At 48.5% G+C, this 20,164-nt stretch overlaps 3 pseudogenes; all 3 read left to right on the top strand.

Moving 5' to 3' along the window:
* Positions 1-3,971, top strand: part of LOC129520888 (60S ribosomal protein L12-like) — a 31,421-nt pseudogene extending 27,450 nt beyond the window's left edge.
* Positions 3,972-6,954: 2,983 nt separating this feature from the next.
* Positions 6,955-7,437, top strand: LOC129520307 (ATP synthase subunit d, mitochondrial-like; annotated as a pseudogene).
* A 1,258-nt stretch (positions 7,438-8,695) lies between these two features.
* Positions 8,696-9,211, top strand: LOC129520808 (immunoglobulin lambda variable 1-40-like; annotated as a pseudogene).
* Positions 9,212-20,164: the final 10,953 nt, after the last annotated feature.

Here is a 20,164-nt window from a genome sequence, read left to right as displayed (position 1 = left end):
TATTTTTTATATTCCCCAAATGAATAAGACCATATAAGTTTGTCCTTCTCCGATTGAGCTATTTCACTCAGTAGAATACCCTCCAGTTCCATTCACGTCAAAGCAAATGGTGGTATTTGTCATTTCTAATGGCTGAGGAATATTCCATTGTATACATAGACCACATCTTCCTTACCCATTCATCTTTCGATGGACACCGAGGCTCCTTCCACAGTTTGGCTACTGTGGACATTGTTGCTATAAATATTGGGGTGCAGGTGTCCCGGAATTTCACTGCATCTCTATCATTGAGGTAAATCCCCAGCAGGGCAATTGCTGGGTCATAGGGCAGATCTATTTTTAACTCTTTGAGGAAACTTCACACAGTTTTCCAGAATTTTTGCATCCATTTTCATCAGGGATATTGGTCTATAAATCTCCTTTTTGGTGGGGTCTTTGTCTGGTTTTGCAGTTTAGGTGATGCTGGCCTCATAGAACGAGTTTGGAACTGTTCCATCTCTTTCTTTCTTTCCGAACAACGTTAGTAGAATAGCTATGGTTTCTTCTTTATACGTTTGATAGGATTCCCCCGGGAAGCCATCTGGCCCTGGAGATTGTGTCTTGGGACGTTATTGATGACTGCTTTAATTTCCTCCCTGGTTATCGGCCTGTTCTGGTTTTCTGTTTCTTCCTGTTCCTTTTTTGGTAGTTTGTGGTTTTCCGGAAATGCATCCATTTCTTCTAGATTGCCTAATTTATTGGTGTATAGCTGCTCATAATAAGTTTTAAAATTGTTTGTATTTCCTTGGTATTAGTAGTGACCTCTCCTTTCTCATTCATGATTTTATTAATTTGAGTGTTTTCTCTCTTCTTTTTAATAAAGCTGACTAATGGTTTATCTATCTCATTAATTCTTTCAAAGAACCATCTCCTGCTTTTGTTAATCAACAGTTCTTCTGGTCTCTATTTCATTGAGTTCTGCTATAATCTTTATTAATTTCTTATTCTTCTGGATGTAGGATCTATCTGCTGTTTTTTCTCCAGCTCCTTTCTGTGCAAGTATAACTTTTGTACTTGAGTTCTTTCCAGTTTTTGGATGGATGCTTGTATTGTGATGCATTTTCCCCTCTGGAGTCCTTTTGCTGTATCCCAAAGATTTTGAACGGTTGTATCTTCATTCTCATCAGTTTCCATGAATCTTTTTAATTTTTCCCTAATTTCCTGGTTGGCCCTTTCTTCTTGTAGCAGGTTGGTCCTTAACCTCCACGTGTTTGAAATTCTTTCAAACTTCTTGTGATTTAGTTCTAGTTTCAAAGCATTATGGTCTGAAAATATGCAGGGGACATTCTCAATCTTTAGTATTGATTAAGATCTGATTTATGACCTATTATGTGGTCTATTCTGGAGAACGTTCCATGTGCACTTGAGAAGAATGTGTATTCAGTTGCGTTTGGATGTAAAGCTCTATAAATATCTGTGAAATCCATCTGGTCCAGTGTATCATTTAAAGCTCTTGTTTCTTTGGAGGTGTTGTGCTTAGAATATCTGTTGATTCTAGAAAGTGTTGTGTTCAAGACACCAAGTATAAGTGATTTATTATCTAAGTATGTCTTAACTTTGGTTATGAATTGATTGATATCGTTTGCTGCTCTCACATTCGGGGCATAAATATTCATGATTGTTAAGTCCTCTTGTTGGATAGATCCTTTAAGTATGATATCGTGTCCCTCTTCATCTCTTACTACAGTCTTTGGAATAAACTGTAGTTTATCTGATATAAGGATGGCTACCCCTGCTTTCTTTTGAGGATCATTTGAATGGTAAATGGTTCTCCAACCTTTATTTTCAGGCTGCAGGTGTCCTTCTGTCTACAATGAGTCTCTTATAGACAGAAAATAGATGGGTCCTGCTTTTTTATCCAGTCTGAAACCCTGCGCCTTTTGATGGGGTCATTAAGCCCATTCACGTTCAGAGTTACTATTGAAAGATATGAATTTAGTGTCATCATGATGCCTATTCAGTCCCTGTTTTTGTGGATTGTTCCCTTGGACTTCCTCTTTCTTTTACAGAGTCCCCCTTAATATTTCTTGCAGAGCTGGTTTGGTGGTCACATATTCTCTCAGGTCCTGCCTATCTTGGAAGCTCTTTATCTCTCCTTCTATTCTGAGTGTGAGTCTTGCTGGATAAAGTATTCTTGGCTGCATATTCTTCTCATATAGGACCCTGAATATATCCTGCCAGCCCTTTCTGGCTTGTCTGGTCTCTGTGGAGAGGTCTTCTGTTAAGCTAATACTTCTCCCCATAAAGTTTAGGTATTTCTTGTTTCTTGCTGCTTTAAGGATTTTCCCTTTATCTTTGGAATTTGCAAGTTTCCTTATTGAATGTCGAGGTGTTGAATTTTGATTTTATTTTTTTTTATTTTAGGGGGAATCTTTCTATCTCCTGGATCTGAATGCCTGTTTCCCTCCCAGTGTTAGGAAAGTTCTCATCTACCTTTTTTGTTCAAAGACACCTTCTGCTCCTCTATCCTTTTTGGCGCCCTCTGGAACCCCAATTAAATGTAGATTTTTCCTGTTGAGGCTGTCATTTATTTCCCTTAACATTTCCTCATGATCTTTTTATTGGTTTTCTCTTTTTTCGTCAGATTCCTTCCTTGGCATAAACTTGTCTTCTATGTCATTCACTTGTTCTTCTACCTTGTTAACCCTTGTTGTTAGGACCTCCAGTTTGGATTGCATCTCATTTAATTGATTTTTAATTTTGACCTGATTAAATCTAAATTCTGCAGTCATGTAGTCTCTTGAATCCTTTATGCTTTTATTTCCAGAGCCACTAGTAGCTTTCTAATTGTGCTTCTGAATTGGCTTTCTGATATCGAATTGTAATCCAAATTCTGTAATTTGGTGAGAAAATGAGTGAAAATATCAGTGAGGGTGACAAAACATGAGAGATACCTAACTCTGGGAAATGAACAAGGGGTAGTGGAAGGGATTTGGGCAGGGGGTTGAGTTGACTTGGTGATGGGCACTGAGGGGGGTACTTCGGATGAGCACTGGGTGTTATGCTATATGTTGGCAAATTGAACTCCAATAAAAAAAATTTAAAAAAAATACAAATTCTGTATCTCTGTGGGAGAGAGTACTGTTTCTGATTCTTTTGTGGTGAGTTCTTCCTTCTAGTCATTTTGCTCAGTGCAGAGTGGCTAAAAGCAAGTTGTACTGGAAAATGGAATGAAAAAAAGAAAAATAAGGTATAACAAACAAAGAACAAAAAAACAAAACAAAACAAAACAAAACAAACAGAAACAAACAAAAAACAAGGAGGGGTATCCCCTGTTCTGTATACTGGAAGTCCCCCGATTTCCCCTGGAGTTTTCCAGCACTGCTTGGTCAAGAACTTGCTCTTCCGCTTTTGGTTTTAGGCTCAGAGGAGGCAAAGGTGCAACTGTCTTTGGTCCTCCTGAATCCAGGTTCATCCGACACCAGCTGCCTCCACCAGGCTGCCTAAGTTCGATCCCAACGAGATCAAAGTCATGTTCTTGAGGTGCACCGGTGGCGAGGTCGGTGCCATGTCTGCCCTGGCCATGAAGATCGGCTGCCGGGTCTGTCTCCAAAAAAGGTTGGTTATGACATCATCAAGGCAACCGGTTATTCGAAGGGTCTAAGGATTACAGTGAAACTGATCATTCGGAACAGACAGGCCCAGATTGAAGTGGTACTTTCTGCCTCTGCCCTGATTATCAAAGCCCTCAAGGAACCACCAAGAGACAGAAAGAAGCAGAAAAACATTAAGCACAGTGAAAATATCACTTTTGGTGAGCTTGTCAATATTGCCCGACAGATGCGATGCCGATGTCTAGCTAGAGAACTCTCTGGAACCATTAAAGAGATCCTGGGGACTGCCCAGTCTGTGCCTGGAATGTTGGTGGCTGTAACCCTCATGACATCATAGATGACATCAATAGCTAATCAGTGGAATGCCCAGTGAGGTGACTACAAAGGAAAATATTTTTAAAAAGGATCATTGAACAAAAACAAAACAAAACAAAACAAAACAAAAAAAAAAAAACTTTCTCTTCCCCTGTCCTTCCAGCTGGTTCTAGGGGAGGGGCCTGTTGTGCTGACTCTCAGGTTTGTGCACATGGGGAGCTGTCCTGCCCCCTGCCAGGTCATGTCTCAGTGGGAGCTGTTTATCCTGTGAGGTCCCTGTTCCCTGGCAGCCCTGCTTTGTCCGTGGCACAAGGTGACACAAGGAACAACAGCAGTAGCGGCGGCCAGCTCCCCAGCCCTAGAGTCAGCTCCCGCAGTAACTACTGCAGCTCCCAGTCTGCAGGGGACTGGATGCTCTGGGGCGGGGCCGCTGACCTGCTCAGCTTGGGGCCCCTAGCGGCAGGTGTCCTCGCTGTCATGCCTGGGCCCTCCCGCCCCCACATGTCCCAGGGTGATGTCGGATCCTGGGCTGTGTCCCCGGAGCCCTGGGCTCCCGGGCCTGCACTGCTGGAATTGGGCTCCCGGCCGCGAAGCCCCCTCTCTGGGAGCCACTGCCTGAGCCCCTCCGAGCTGCTCCCAGGCCGCGGGGAGCGCTGCAGCCCTTTAGGGAGCTCAGCCACGGGGTGTGGGGCTCTCCGCGGGGGCAGGGGCTCTTTCATGCCCCAGGGAGCCTGAGGGCAATCCCGCCCTCCTGGGGTCCTGCTCCGAATCCCCGCGGGCGCCTGTCCATCCGGGAAGTTTGGTGCAGCTCCTGCTCCTCTGGGCAGGGCTCTCCTGACCTGGGGGCGCTCGCCGCGGCCTCAGCCCAGCTCCTCGGGGCCCCTCCCCCTTGGATACTTTTAGTTCCTTTATTTCTTTTTTTCCGTCTTCCTACCTTAATAGAAGAGTGAACTCTTCTAACCGTAGCATTCCAGCTGGTGTCTCTTTAAATCTCAAGCTGAATTCGTAGATCTTCAGGATGATTTGAAGGTTATCTAGGTAAGTTGGTGGGAACAGGTGACTTGGGGACCCTACTCTTCCACCACCTTCGGTAGTATATATAATTTCCATGTTTCAACACAATCCTAATAAGGGGATTCCACAGCAAAATATGTGAGAAAAATGATGTTTGTCCATAAAAGAATAGAATCTGTATAGGGAGACATGAATGATGGAGACAATGAATGAGGGTTTGAATATGTCCCTACAGTGTAGACTGTATTCTAATACAATATGGCCTGATGGGAGCCACACTAGTGTTCATCTGTGAACACACTGTGATTCTCGGATTTGTCACTGATACACCAAATATGTTGGTACAAAACGAACAAGAAGTAATGGAAGGGGAGGTGGGTGGGGCAATGGGGTGACTGGGTGACGGCCAATGAGGGGGACACTTGACAGATGAGCGCTGGGTGTCATACTATATGTTGGCAAATCAAAGTCCAAAAAAATACACAAAAATAAACAAAAACGGGAGTTTAAAAGACAAATACATCTCTGTGAGAACATGTGGAACTCATGCCTCTAATGCCCAAGAGATGGAACCCATTCTGAGAGTCAGACCAGGCCATGCCAATGGGGAGGGAACTGGTGAGCCCTGGAAACCAGCTTGGCTCTCAGGGCTTTGGGCCTTGCTGAGGTGTGTGCCCTGTGACCAGGAGGGGGCGCTGAGGGACTGCCCTGTGGTCCCTACAGGGCTGCTCTGTGAGGATACTTCACTCAGTGTGCCTGGGCCTGTGTGATGGCCCCTTGCTCCCTGATGGTAGCTCAGCAGCTGTGTCCTCTCAGGCCTGGACCCTGAGCAGGGACTTGTGTGTGGTCTCAGCAGGTGCTTCCTCCAGGGTTCTCCCCGGGGCTGAAGCCAACCCCATCCTCCTCAGTGTGTGGTGTGAGCAGAGCTCCAGGATCAGGGCCCAAGGAGGGGTTGGGCAGTAAGTGGGTGGAGCCTATGTGCATGGACAGCCTCTCCTGTGGCAGCGGGGGGAGGAGAAGAGGAGGCCCTGGGCAGCCCAGCCCACGTAGGGCACGAGGGACTGTGTCACCCTGACCTGGGATCTTTAATGTTCATTCAACTCTGTCAGTGCACAGGTCAGGACTGACCTCAGGGACACAGAGCCAGTGTCAGCCTACGTCAGCTGGTCTAGCTTAGAGGTTTGAGGAAATTCAGTCTGGCCCCTAATCCATCACCCATGAATGTGTCTGCAGGTTCCCTGTCCCTGCCTGTGGTGACCCAGCCGCCTTCCCTCTCTGCATCCCTGGGATCAACAGCCAGACTCACCTGCACCCTGAGCAGTGGCTGCAGCAGTGGCCATATGCTGGTTCCAGCAGCCAGGAGGCCTCCTAGTACCTGCTGATGGTCTACTGAGACTCACCAGGGCTCCAGGGTCCCCAGCCACTACTCTGGCTTCAAAGACACCTCGCGCAATGCAGGTCACTCAGATGGCTGCGAAATTCATACAACAGGGTCCTCATAGGGACTGATGGGCACCCCTTCAGGTTTTCCTGCCTGCATGATCAGACCCATGATATAATCATAAGGTTAAAACAGAGACAAATGATTCTATAAAATGTTTTTAAATGTCTATTTAAATGAAAGCCAAAGTCATTCTTTTTTTTAAAACGTTTTATTTATTTATTCATTAGACACATAGAGAGAGGGGTAGAGACAGAGTCAGAGGGTGAAGCAGGGCCCTCTCAGGGTGCCTGATGCAGGTCTTGATCCCAGTACCCTGGAATAATGACCTGAGCCAAAGGCAGATGCTCAATCACTGAGCCACTAGGTGCAACTGCACTGAGATTTTTCAATGCAACTTCCATCATTATTCTCCATGCAGTCCACACAGATCTGTGAACAATATACTCGTGTTTCCACCTGCGTCTTCACAGTGACATCATCATTGAGTCTTAGTCAATGCACATTGAGAAGATTTTCTTAAAAAGAATATTCAGAAAAAAAAAGAATATTCAGGACTGTGGGATGCTGGGGTCGGTGAAGGATCTCAAGATGGCTGGGTGAAAACTTGCTCTAAAAACCATTGACTGAGTAGCTTTTGTGGAGATCATACCCCGAAATCAGAAGGCCATTGCCAAGTCCCTGAAATCCTGGAATGAGATGCTTACCTCCAGGTTGGCTACTCTTCCTTAGAAACCACCTGCTACCGACTGGGCTTACGACAAGGCCAATGTGGCAAAGGCTGGCTTGGTAGGAGACTTTGAGAAGAAGTTTAATGCCCTGAAGGTTCCTGTGCCAGAGGATAAATACACTGTCCAGGTGGATGCTGAGGATAAAGAAGATGTGAAAAGCTGTGCTGAGTTTTTGTCCCTCTCAAAGGCGAGGATTGAAGAATATGAAAAAGAGCTGGAGACGATGAAGAACATAATTCCATTTGATCAGATGACCATTGAGGACCTGAATGAAGTCTTCCCAGAAACCAAATTAGACAAGAAGTATCCCTATTGACCTCACAAGCCAGTTGAAAATTTATAAACTTGAGTTGAGGAGAAAGACCTGGTCCTCATATTATGAATGTTGGACATTAAAAATAATGATACAGAAAAAAAAGAACATCCATCCAATTTATGTGCACAGTTGGTCTAGGAGTGACCAATACGCAATCTCTTCCTCTGGATTCTTGTCAGAAATTCTCCAGCTGTCACATCTTCCTGCTAAAACACCCTGCAGGTCTGCCCCTTGTGCTCTGAGGTCAGTGGCACACACACAACCTCACATGGCAGGGCTCCTGCTGACCTGTGTCCATGTGCGGGGAGGACAGTCTCTAGGAGAGAGTCCTTGCCCACAGGGTGGGGAGAACTAATGTTTAAAACAGGTGAAAACAGTGAAAGATGACAACGATGTTCAGTGTGTAACCTTTCCAGGAAAGCACACAAGGGCTTCCACCCACAACCTGGAAAATCTAGTTCCCTGGGTCTTCAGTACTTCAGGAAATTCAGAGAAGGAGAGGGCTGCAACCAGGGTCATCATATAGGAGGAAGGTCTCAGCATCCTGCGCAGAAGAGGCCACTTGTACAAGGCGACCCTTCACTCCTCTGGATGTGACAGTGATGTCAGACGAATTGGTGTAGAGACACCACCTCACTCCTGAGTGGCCCATGAAAATCCAAGGGATTTGTGGTAGAAACACACACAGAGAGAGAGAGAGGCAGAGACATAGGCAGAAGGAGAAGTAGGCTCCCTGCACAGAGCCGGATGGGGGGCTTGAACCGAAGACTCCAGGATCATGCCCTGAGCCAAAGACAGACGCTTAACCCCTGAGCGACCCAGGAGTCCCTCACACCGAGAAATGAGAGTGTAGCCTAAAATCTATGCCACATTCGGGGGAGACCACATGCGAGGAGACTTGTCCAGATCATAGGAGGAGAGTGGATAGAGCTCTGGAGACAGGACCTGAGTCCTATGGCCAAATGATCCCCATGTAATGCAGGGTGAGGTGGTGTCAGAATGCAGTTGAGGCTTATTTCTTAGGGCTAAGGCTGGATCAGAGCTGAGAACACCACCTGGCACTGACTGTGGCCTCTGCTCAGCGCTCACAGCTGGGACCTCCTGAACCCCACACCAGCCCCAAGCAGCCCCTCCTCTGCCCACCTCCCCTGACATCCTCAGGCAGAGGAAACTGACCCAAACCAGGGAGAGGTCAGAGAGCCGGGGTCTCATTTGCATGGAAGAGCCCCTCCCTCTCTCAGAGGATGAAGAGGGGAAGGGAGAGATGAGGGGAGGCTCTGCTCAGCTGAGGGGCCACTGAAGACAGGATCCGTGATGACCTCCACCATGGGCTGGTCCCCTCTCCTCCTGACCCTCCTCGCTCACTGCACAGGTGACTGGATGTGGGATAGGGCCAGGGGCCATGGGAGGACATATGCAATCCAGACTCCAGCATCATCCTGTCTATTTCTCTCCTTCTTGCAGGTTCCTGGGCCCAGTCTGTGCTGACTCAGCCGGCCTCAGTGTCTGGGTCCCTGGGCGAGAGGGTCACCATCTCCTGCACTGGAAGCAGCTCCAATGTTGGTTATGGCAATTATGTGGGCTGGTACCAGCAGCTCCCAGGAACAGGCCCCAGAACCATCATCTATAGTAGTAATACTCGACCCTCGGGGTTCCTGATCGATTCTCTGGCTCCAAGTCAGGCAACACAGCCACCCTGACCATTGCTGGACTCCAGGCTGAGGATGAAGCTGATTATTACTGCTCATCTTATGACAGCAGTCTCAATGGTGCACAGTGCTCCAGGCCTGTGGGGAAGTGAGACAAAAACCTACTTGCCTGTCTGCAAAGTGAGTGAGTGCCCCAGCAGCTGCCTGCTTAGGCTCCCCTGGGTTTCTGCTCTATTCTTCAGTTGATGTGCTGGACACAGGTGCATCTTGGGGACCTCATGGAAATGGCACCTGCTTCATCATCTCTGACCTCAGAGTCACTCAGAGTAGCCCATTGTGCACAGAGGGTGTCAAGGGAATGAGAAAGTTTTGTCCTTGTGATCAGGGACAGGTTCTTTTAGGCTAGTGTACATTCACTTGTTATTTTCTGATTTCTCAGTAAAAGAAACACTCTTAGGTCGCGAAGCTATCATGGTCCTTCATCCCCATCCCTGTTCTGCTGATGCACATGTCAGCTTTTTTGCAACTGTCAACATTATTGCCTTAGCTTCAACCAGGTGATGATTTCTTCTTATTATTTGATGATTGCATGGAACACATAAATCAATGCCACACTCAGAAATATAAAAGCTAAAAAAAAAAAAGCTATCTAGAGAAAAATCCCCACGTGAATGTTTATGGAAGCTTTATTCATAATTAGCACCCCTGAAAGCAATGAAAAAAATGTACACACTGATTTTTACACCAGATTTTTATAAAATATCCAGACTTGAAGTAACTAAGATTTACTCCAACCTGATGTATAGTCGTAGAGGGTGATAGTAGTCAACATTTAAAGAAATAAGTTCTTAAGTTCAAAAACATGCATGAATATTAACTGCATATTTCTTCAGGATGAATAACATATAAAAGGCTAAATTCCACATCATGGAAATTTCATTGTAGTTTGGAAGAGGCGGGTATCTAGAGGTGGCAAGGAGGACAGTGATTGACAGCAGGTGGAGGAAGGAGTAGGGGGAGTGTGTTAGGCGACTCTATTCAAGGTGATGTCACTCTCCTACATGGCACTGTGAAGGCAGCCGCACCACAGTGCTGTGTTGTCACAGCTCAGTAAACTGTACCCCAGAGCGACAGCTCCTTCATGCAGGCAGAGAATGTCTTCTAGGAGTCTGGGGTCCATGACGGAGCTCACAGGGGAATATCATCTCATCCACTTCTCCAAGGAGGTGTGACCCCTTGTCCCCAAAGGGGGAGGAAAGGAAGGTGGAGACCTGAGGGAGTGTGAACAGGAAGTTTGAAAAGGGAGCAAAGAAACTGCACGTGAGCCCCTTACTTAGGATGACAGAGTGTGTCCCCTGGGCTGAGGGCTCAGTCCTTGTCATGTTTCGGGGCCGGGCCTGGAATTGAACCGTGATGTCCACGGTCATAGGTGATGGTAGACATCGTTGTCCCTTCAGGAACAGAAGGTCCTGTGTTGTGAGGGTCTCAACCTCTCCATAGCCAGTGTGGAGATCGGACCCGCCCTTATGGTTCTGGAGACGATTGCCTTAGGACACCGGATACAGCTACAACACTGGATAGTTTGAAAACTAATGGTTGATTATTTATAAACCTGTAAATTACAGCACACACCTGGGGCCACAGACAGAGGTCATCGTAGAGACAGAGTGAGCCTGTGGCCTCCCCACCAGGAGTGTGGACAGAGGCTCAGCTGACAGAGAAGGAGCTGGGGTGAGAGACAGAGACAGAGAGAGACAGAGTGAGACAGAGGGAGACCAGGCCTCGAGGACCCACCTTGGAGTCCATGGGGGCAGCATCCCTGATGTCTTTGTCCATGTGCTCCCTGCCCTGGGGATGGTCCTGACCCCGAGCCTCACTCTGATCCTGGAGAAGCAGTGGAGCAGTGGGGACATTTGGAGACAGTCGCCAGGAAGGAGCCACAGCAGGGTGTTCTGAGCCATTTGGGGTCATTAGGTGCAGCCTCAGGAAGGCTGGGTGTGACCTGGGTGTGGCCTGTCCTCCATGCACAAGGGGTGGAGACCCACAGCACTGGAGGCAGAGGGCTCTGCTCTGCAATCCTCTTCCATCATCTCAGGAATGTGGCCCAGGACTGGGGCAGCAGGAGTCTGGAAGCCTGTCCCTCGGGTCCATGGGATGCTGTGCATCCCCTGTTTGAGTCTGGGCCCAGGTCCCACCTGCTGTCAGCCCCAGAAACCCTGAGCTCAGAGGGGTTCTTCCAGGCCCTTCCCATTACAGGCAGAAGGAGAGGACCTGGGAGTGGGGAGCAGTGACCAAGATGATATTTTCCTCCCTCTGGGGGCTGAAAGGTTGAGAAACATCCCCCATCTCTGCCTCCCTGTGGCTGGGATCCTGGGGATGTGCATTTCAAGGCAGAGGTTGCGGTTCTCCACCCCACTTCTTCATGACCCCCATATCCCGGGCACTGCAGCCTGACCTTGGACATTCAGCTCATGTTCCTCCATGACTCCTCGTCCCACTGGGTTGTAAAGGTCTGCAAACCCCCCAACACATGGTCCCTGGCCTCAGCCCTCCTGGAACATTTTTATGTGGGAGACGAGGAGGGGCATGTGTCTTGTCATTGACACCCAGCTCACCCCTGGGGACCTGGAGCAGAGGGGAGGACTAACATCACCACACACTGCAGGGACGCTGCAGGGAAGGCCCCGAGAGCCAACCTGGACTGAGGGACGCTGCCTCCTGGACACCTGTCCCCTGTCCCGCACCCAGGGAAGGGGTCCAGTGTACCAATCTAGGCTCCTGTCCCCCTACACGACACATACACCACAGGGCTGCTCACCAGGGCTGCACACCTGACTCAGGCTATGGGCACTGATCCTGACGCTCAAGGTCAGTGTCTCCCATTTCTGAGCTAGGAATTCAGTGTTTGTGCTCCTTCCCCAGATCTTCTACTCCTACATGCTCAGAGAAGCCTCTCCCTACCTGAGGCTCCCCTGCAGCGACAGCAGCACCCTCTCAGGGGCTCCTCATAGCAGAGAGCCCAGTTCACCCAGTCCTCTTCCCCCTTCTCTCCCCGCCTTCTCCTGGGACCACAGCCACCAGCATCCCCTCCTGCTATGCTCCTGCTTCAGGTGCTCTGCCCTGACACCTGGTTATCTTCCGTCCTGCCCTGTTCTGCCCCCCCTCCTATCCCCCGGGGGCCACAGGTTCACCAGATGGTGATGCTTCTGTTAAATCACCGCCTCCCATCTTGGGTTGAAGATCTTTATGCATTGTTTTAATATTTTAATATTTTCTTCGATGACTCTTTGTGCAGAACACCGCCACTCCTCTCTTGATATTAATATGAAAGGCCATCCCATGAGGAGCTCCCTAAATGTTCCAGGGGTTAGGATAGGCTCAGTCTTTTGCATGATTTATGTTTTGTAGACATTCCCCCTCTCACAGGAGTGCTTATTTTGTGAGGACTCTTCCCTCCATGTGGGAAGCTCTCAAATCACAGACTCTGTATCCATGTTCTTTACAACAGACCATGCAGGGTGCTCCACCCAGTCCTTCAGGTCACTGGTGAGTGCTGGGGTCACAGCTCTGGATGTTACCTTCAGGACACTGAGGGCTCTGAATGGGACATGTAATCAGCAAAGGGCACTGTGCATCCCCTGGGCCCTGCAGGGGGACCCTCCCACCTGGGGGAGCCCCCCTGAACTCACAGCTGGGCAGAGGCTGAGCTGCCCTCTGTTCCCCTGATGAGACCCAGCAGCCTGGTTCCCTAAGGGCCTGGCAGAGTCTCCTGGGCAGGGTCCTGAGCGTTTCCCACAGATGCTCCCTCCACCTTTCCTATGTCCACTCTGAGCAGTCCCTGCCTTCAGCATCCTCTGTCCCCTGTTTTCCTGAATTACTGACCAGATGGAGTCGGAGAGAGACTAGAAGGCGTGACAATTTGCATAAAGTGCACTGTCATGTGCCAGGAGACTGTAGGGAGAATTAGACAAGCTTAGCAGAGTGCAGCTCCATTCTTGGGACAGGGGATTTGTCAACATGGCCTGGACTCATCTCCTCCTCCGGTTCTTGTCTTTCTGCCCACGTAGGGACATCATCTGTCTTCTGGGGAACCTTCCCCAATATTAACATCCCCTGGAAACTCCCACCAAAAATGCCCCACCTCCTGGGAGTTTCTGTATCTACAGTTTCCCTGTCCCAGCCAGGGCTGGCCCAGCTGTCCCCCCACCTCCCTCTGCATCTCCAGGAACAACAGCCAGACTCATATGAACCATGAGCAGTGGCTTCATTGATGGCGGCTGCTACATATATTGGTTCCAACAGAATCCAGGGAGCCCCCTCCCCCCCATATCTCCTGAGGTTCTACTCAGACTCAGATAAGCACCAGGGCTCAACGTCCCCAGCCCTGCTCTGGATCTGAAGACATCTCAGCTGAAGCAGGGCCTCTGCTCATCTCTGGGCTGCAGCGTGAGGATGAGACTGACTCTTACTGTACAATCTGGCACAGTGGTCCTGGTCACAGGGACACACACAGAGGAGGATGTGGGGCAACACCTCAGCCTGCCTATAGTCTTGGACTTTGTCTCCCAATTTAAGAGAACTTGAATACACACTAATTTTACTGGAAGTAGATTCTGGGTCACAATATCCTTCCTCCAAGTTTTCTATTTACACCTTTCTGAAGACACAGAAGAAATAAAAACTGAGAAGAAATAGATACAGAAATATTGTTAGTGATCCAAATTGAAAAATTAGCCTCGGTGTCCATTGAAAGATGAATGGCTAAAGAAGCTGTGGTCTATGTATACAATGGAATATTCCTCAGCCATTAGAAATGGCAAATACCCACCATTTGCTTGATGTGGATGGAAGTGGAGGGTACTATGATGAGTGAAGCAAGTCAACTGGAGAAGGAGAAACATCATATGATCTCATTCATTTGGGAATATAAAATAGTAAAATGGGTTATAGGGGACAGGAGAGAAAATGAGTGGGAAATACCAGAGAGGGAGACATGACATGAGAGACTCCTAACTCTCGGAATTGAAAAAGTGGTGTTGGAAAGGGAGGTGGGCGGGGGTTGGGGGTGACTGGAGGACGGTCACTGACGGGGGCAGTTCACGGGATGAGCACTGGGTGTTATGGTATATGTTGGCAAATTGAACTCCAATAAAAAATACACAAATAAAAGAAAAATTAGATCCTGTTGTCACTGTGGTCCTTTTCTCTTCCTATAGAACGTCTACTTTTATTAATTTAATGTTCAGAACAAATGACAATCCCAGCAGTTTGAAAGTCCTACTCAGGGTGGACTCTGCCCTTCCAGCTGTCAGAGCAGAAACCTCCTCTTCTCTACCAGGCCTCTGCTCTCAGGACAGGCCAAGGCTCACTGTGTCCCAGGTATGAGGCACTAGGCTGTGGGGATGCTGGGTGAGAACCAGGCCCAAGAGGAATTCCTGGCCCATAGCTGTGGACTTGACCCTCAGTTGTGACATCAGGGTTGTGGTTAGGAATGAGGGATTTGGGGTCCTGAAATGTTGTAAAAACCCTGACACTGCTCCAGGGACACTGGTTGAAGTAGTCCTGTGGATGTGACTTCCTACAGCTGACACCACTCAGGAGCATGGTCATCCTCAGGGGTCCTGTTCCTGATCCCCCAGTGCCTGCTTGTGGCCTCCTATCCTCTGGTAAACAGTGGAGCTTTGCAATAGTCCTGGGTAGAGGGGCATGGCTTGGATATCTAGGGAGGAGGAATCTGAGCATTTGCTGCAAACCCTTTGTCTATGAGGATATTGTGAAGATTCAAATGTAGAATTCACCTTTTGTGGAGGGAAGAGCAGCAAAATGCGAGTTAATATAGGAGGAGCTCTCTGGGAGAAGCCCTGAGTTGTGAGCTAGCACAGCCTTGACTGAGCTTCCAGGCTACAGCCTGACTTTCTTCCACGGACTTGGTCAGCTTGTCCTCCTTGACAAGATACTCACAGGGTCTCAGATAAGGAGGGAGTGAGACAAATCTCTGGACCCAAGGATCTTGTCTCTGAACCCCCATTCAGGGAGAAACTTATCTGGAGAGACTGAGCAGGGTGGTCTCTGCTGCACGATGATCTATGCTTCCACAGGAACAGAAATATTACAGTAAAGTGCATTGACTGTGAGAAAATGGAACATTCCAGGAGACACAGACATATAACGTAAAAGAGCCCAAGTCACCTCGCCACTCAATGTGGAGAAGATGAACAGGATGAAACACCGTGATCCAGCTGAACGTGCAGATTCCAAACATTCTTCCACACTCAGTTCTATCATCTCATTCTGTAGAGTGTGACCTTGTGTCACTACTGTTATGTCCACAGGGGATACACTGACCATAATGCTGGTCACAGACAGTCTCCTCTCTCTGAACCATCTCCATGGGAACTTGGACCAGATCCTGCAGGCTCTCCCCGACAACACCCCCTCTCTTTTCTTCTCCCCTCTGTTCCTCTGTCCTTTGCATTGGTCTCTCCCTCTGGCTCTTCAGGTCTGAGCTATGTCTCCACCTCAGGATTTTAGAGAAAACCAGAAATGATCTTGCTGTAGTTTCTAGTCTGAGGGGTCCAGCTATTGGAGGAGAATGATAAGCAAATGGAGTTGCAAGAAACCCCTCACATTCTCCTTCCTGCTCTAAGATCTAGGCTCCATTTTTTTTCATTTTATAAATTAATTTTTATTGGTGTTCAATTTACCAACATACAGAATAACACCCAGTGCTCATCCCATCAAGTGTACCCCTCAGTGCCCGTCACCCATTCACCCCCACCCCCCGCCCTCCTCCCCCTCCACCACCCCTAGTCCATTTCCCAGAGTTAGAAGTCTTTATGTTCTGTCTCCCTTTCTGATATTTCTCACACATTTCTTCTCCCTTCCCTTATATTCCCTTTCGCTATTATTCATATTCCCCAAATGAATGAGAACATACACTGTTTGTCCTTCTCCGGTTACTGTGGCCAAGTTCAAAAAGGGTGTTGCCTGAGTTCTCCTCTGGGATTTTGATGGAATCTTGTCTCACATTTAGATCTTTCATCTATTTTGAGTTTATCTTTGTGTATGGTGCAAGAGAGTGGTCCAATTTCATTCTTCTGCATGTGGATGTCCAATTGTCCCAGCACCGTTTATTGAAGAGACTGTCTTTCTTCCAGTGGATAGTCTTTCCTCCTTTATCGTATATTAGTTGACCATAAAGTTCAGGGTCCACTTCTGGGTTCTCTATTCTGTTCCATTGATCTATGTGTCTGTTTTTGTGCCAGTACCACACTGTCTTGATGACCACAGCTTTGTAGTACAACCTGAAATCTGGCATTGTGATGCCCCCAGATATGGTTTTCTTTTTTAAAATTCCCCTGGCTGTTTGGGGTCTTTTCTGATTCCACACAAATCTTAAAATAATTTGTTCTAAGTCTCTGAAGAAAGTCCATGGTATTTTGATAGGGATTGCATTATACGTGTAAATTGCCCTGGGTAACATTGACATTTTCACAAAATTAATTCTGCCAATCCATGAGCATGGAATATTTTTCCATCTCTTTGTGTCTTCCTCAATTTCTTTCAGAAGTGTTCTATAGTTTTTAGGGTATATTTTGAGAACCATTTGAATGGTAAATGGTTCTCCAACCTTTTATTTTCAGGTTGTAGGTGTCCTTCTGTCTAAAATGAGTCTCTTGTAGACAGCAAATAGATGGGTCCTGCTTTTTTATCCAGTCTGAAACCCTGCGCCTTTTGATGGGGTCATTAAGCCCATTCACGTTCAGAGTTACTATTGACAGATATGAGTTTAGTGTCATCATGATATCTATTCAGTCCTTGTTTTTGTGGATTGTTCCACTGAACTTCTTCTTAAAGGGGAGTTTTAAGAGTCCCCCTTAAAATTTCTTGCAGAGCTGGTTTGGAGGTCACATATTCTTTCAGTTCCTGCCTGTCTTGGAAGCTCTTTATCTCTCCTTCCATTTTGAATGAGAGCCTTGCTGGATAAAGTATTCTTGGTTGCATGTTCTTCTCATTTAGGACCCTGAATATATCCTGCCTGCCCTTTCTGGCCTGCCACGTCTCTGTGGAGAGGTCTGCTGTTACCCTAATATTCCTCCCCATGAAAGTCAGGGACTTCTTGTCTCTTGCTGCTTTAAGGATCTTCTCTTTATCTTTGGAATTTGCAAGCTTCACTATTAAATGTCGAGGTGTTGAACGGTTTTTATTGATTTTAGGGGGGGATCTCTCTATTTCCTGGATCTGAATGCCTGTTTCCCTTCCCAGATTGGGAAAGTTTTCAGCTAGGATTTGTTCAAATACATATTCTGGCCCTCTGTCCCTTTCGGCGCCCTCGGGAACCCCAATTAAACGTAGGGTTTTCTTCCTTACGTTGTCATTTATTTCCCTTAATCTGTCTTCATGGTCCCTTAATTGATTGTCTCTTTTTTCCTCAGTTTCCCTCTTTGCCATTAACTTGTCTTCTATGTCACTCACTCGTTCTTCCACCTCGTTAACCCTCGTCGTTAGGACTTCTAGTTTGGATTGCATCTCATTCAATTGATTTTTAATTTCTGCCTGATTGGATCTAAATTCTGCAGTCATGAAGTCTCGTGAGTCCTTAATGCTTTTTTCTAGAGCCACCAGTAGCTGTATAATAGTGCTTCTGAATTGGCTTTCTGACATTGAAGTGTAATCCAGATTTTGTAACTCTGTGGGAGAGAGGACTGTTTCTGATTCTTTTGTGGTGAGTTTTTCCTTCTAGTCATTTTGCTCAGTGCAGTGTGGCCAAAAACAAGTTGTATTGGAACACGGGGGCGTATCACTGGTCCGTCTAGCTGGTCTTCTGGGGGAGGGGCCTGCTGTGCTGATTTTCAGGTGTTAGCACTTGGGGGAGCTGCTCTGCCCCTGCCTGCTGGAGGGCTCAGCGGGGGTTGTTTACCCCGTGAGGGCCCAGGAGGAATAGGGGCAGTTGCTATGGCAACTCTGGAAGCCTGGATTCAGCCTCCGCAGGAACTACAGGGCTCGGGGCTCTCGGTTCTCCGTCCGCAGGGCCTGGAGGCTCCGGGGCGGGGCCGCTGATGTGCTCAGCTCGGGGCAGGAGCGTCCTCGCTGTCCTGGGCCCTCCCGGCCTCTGCCTGTCCCGGGGGAGGCCGGATCCTGGGCTGTGTCCCGGCGCCCTGTGCCCCGGGGCCTGCGCTGTGGGATTCGCGCTCCCGCCCCGCAGCCCCCTCCGCGGAGCCGCCGCCCGAGCCCCTCCGAGCTGCTCCGGGTCCCGCCGTGCGCGCTGCAGCCCTTAGGGAGCTCGGCGCACTCTCCCGGGGCGCAGGTGTCTGTTAGTGTCCCAGGGAGCCCGAGGGCATCCCCGCCCTCCTGGGTCCTGCTCCAACTCCCTGCGGGCCCCTTTCCGCCCGCCCGGGAAGGTTGGTGCAGCTCCTGCTCCTCCGGGACGGGGCTCTCCTGTCCTGGGGACACTCGCCCCGGCCTCAGCCCGGCTCCTCGCGGGCCCCTCCCCCTCGGAGGCCTTTTGTTTCTTTATTTCTTTTTCCCCGTCTTCCTACCTGGATAGAAGCGCGAACTCTTCTCACTGTAGCATTCCAGCTGGTCTCTCTTTACATCTCAGGCCGAATTCGTAGATTTTCAGGATGATTTGAAGGTTATCTAGGTAATGTGGTGGGGACAGGTGATTTGGGGACCCTGCTCTTCCGCCATCTTGCCCCTCCCTCCCTAGGCTCCATTTTTTTAACCCAGCACTCCTAGTCAGTCTTAATATTTTTAGAGGTTTCTTTATTTTATATATATAGAGGGAGCATGCAGTGGGGAGCTGCGGGCGAGCAGAGGAGGAGGGAAGGAGGCTCAAGCAGACTCTGGGCTCAGTGCAGAGCTCTGTGCAGGGCTCGAGCTTACTACCCTGAGATTAGGACATCAGCAAAAAGAAGAGTTGATGCTCAATGACCTGCACCTCCTAGATGCACCCCCTACTCCATTGTATTTAATATGAAATTAAAATTATTACATTTCTTGAAAAGGATGTGTTTATCTACTTTTAGGTATTTGCACATGGGATGTAATGATTTTTACCTACTTCAGAATTATCCGATGCCCTCACTCATGGGGAATCCTGGAGGAATCCATAGACAAAGGTTTGCCTGCGTATTTTAAGTTAAGTCATTTTTTTTCTTGGCTTCCAGATTTTCATTCAGAAGAATTCTGTGCACAGTAGATCCACCAGAGGAACATTTTCTACCATAGAAACAGTCCCAGGCTGTAGCGTTTTATCACACACACAGACACAAAACTCTCAGCAGTATGTTTTCTCACTCCTAGTAGATACCAGGGGAACTCAGGGGACTTTGGGTGAGGCTGGGTTGTGGGGTAAGAAGGAGGAGGCTGGGTCTCACCCCTGTCCTGTGCTCCACGACACCTGGAAACCCTAGAGATGTAGGTGTAGTGTCTGCGGAGATAAGGTATGGACAGATTTCTTGTCACTCAGCAGGTCCTAGACTCCTGATTCAGTGGATTGTTAACACGTTTGCTCTCACAGCAGTCCTCTTGGCTAACAATCTTTTCAAGTCAGCCCCTGTGGTTCAGGGGTTTAGCCCCTCCTTCAACCCAGGGTGGGACCCTGGAGTCCCGGGATCCAGTCTAGCTCCCTGCATGGAGCCTGCTTCTCTCTCTCTCTCTCTCTCTCTCTCTCTCTCTCTCTCTCTCTCTCACACACACACACACACACACACACACACACACGCAGAGTTCTTTCCTCTGCCTGAATGAATAGCATCCTGGATGCTGCAGTTTCCAGGCTTCTCAATCCCTCCAGAGCCAACCTGTCCTCAGCCATTCTCACAGCCTCAATCTCTGGGAGACAGAAGCTTCTTCAACAGCAAACACTGGTGACATCTAGTGTGACTGGGGTCCTGTCACCACGGCAGCCTGGATGTGCACTGAGCCCGATCCTCTGGGGTGAGGCTGATGCTCAGGATACCCAGGCGGAGTCTCCGTCCCCATGAGCAGCTCAGTCTCTGAGCATCTCTTGGCACCAGTCAGTGTCTGAGCCTGATCATTCCATTGATTCTGGGACCTCAGCCTCAAGGCGGCCCCCACGGAGCTCAAGGCCACTGGGATGT

This window comes from Nyctereutes procyonoides, unplaced genomic scaffold, assembly GCF_905146905.1.
Source record: "Nyctereutes procyonoides isolate TBG_1078 unplaced genomic scaffold, NYPRO_anot_genome, whole genome shotgun sequence".
Lineage (NCBI taxonomy): Eukaryota > Metazoa > Chordata > Mammalia > Carnivora > Canidae > Nyctereutes > Nyctereutes procyonoides.
The sequence above is the reverse complement of the archived record's forward strand: the minus strand, read 5'-3'. Positions and strand labels throughout refer to the sequence as shown.